Below are 1234 nucleotides of genomic sequence, written 5' to 3' on the forward strand. Positions count from 1 at the left end.
AGCAGGAAGACCCTTAACATTAAAACAATTCCCAAGCAGCCAGTCCTGGGATATCCTGGGACCCAACTTGTGACTTCCGGAAATACTACAGAGCGTTCTTATCCTTGCAGGAAAGTCCTTCCAGGGAAACGGAGCTGCTTACAGAAGAACGAGCTAGCCAGAGGGGTGGTGTCATGGACAACATACTCTTTTTCCATACTTTTATTTTGTTCTACAAATACAGTACAAAAATAGAGTTCTTTCTGAACATAATTAAATGTAAGCCATTTTCTCGCATTTCAACCTCTCCTCTGTGACAATGTCTAGCAATGACTAGACTGTACTCCCCTCTATTTTTGAAGAGACAGTGTCAGTGTAATTTAGTTATAAAAATACTGCAAAAGACAGATCAGCATTTCTATTACAAAACTGCAGGAAAAGCTTATGTAGATTTAACGTTCCTCTCAACAGTTTTTAAATGCTTAGGTACTGTGTAACATTTACAGGAGCTCTATGCTTGCAGTGAATTTCATTTCTGACCACAACAGGCAACCGGTTTCACACGTTTTGCTCCAGAAAATAACCACATGGTCTTGGTAAAACTGAAACGAGTGTGTATATATTCAGATTACTTAAGAAGACATATTTAACCTTACATTTGAAGTGAGGACAGTGCTTCTCCCTTCTAATGCACAAGAAAGTAAAGGAAGATTGTAAGCTGAAAAGCCAAAAATCGAGTTTTCACAAAAGGCAGGGATTCTTTAAGAAGTAAATTTTCAGATTCATCCAAAGCTTGATGGCATGCTTCTTTACACCTCAGAGGAAGTATTTCCCCTTCTGCGATGATGAGACAGTAAGACCAGAACTCTACCTCACCACTGATTTTGATAAAATATGAATCAAAGAAGGGGTCAGGCAGTCCTTTGGCCAGCTCACTGCAGACTGTCAAACAGCAGCTGCATGGTTTAGTCCTGAGCAAGCAGGAAAAAATGGAAAGGAAGAAAACGGGAAAAGAAAGCGTTAATGAAAGGAATGTCTGAGAAAACAGAATTATTAGTGCTCAGTGATACAAAAGACAGCAAGAAACCCCAACAGCACAAAGTGGTCTTCTCAGAAGGTACAACAGCACATCTGCTTCTCCTAAGTCCAAGGATAAAAGGATGAATCTAATTACCTGTGACAGCAAAAGAATCTCTTGGTACTGAATTAGGTGGATCCCTGATAGCTCAGAAACACAAGTGCACAAGAAGGCTAA

This window comes from Charadrius vociferus, unplaced genomic scaffold, assembly GCF_000708025.1.
Source record: "Charadrius vociferus isolate BGI_N301 unplaced genomic scaffold, ASM70802v2 scaffold257, whole genome shotgun sequence".
Lineage (NCBI taxonomy): Eukaryota > Metazoa > Chordata > Aves > Charadriiformes > Charadriidae > Charadrius > Charadrius vociferus.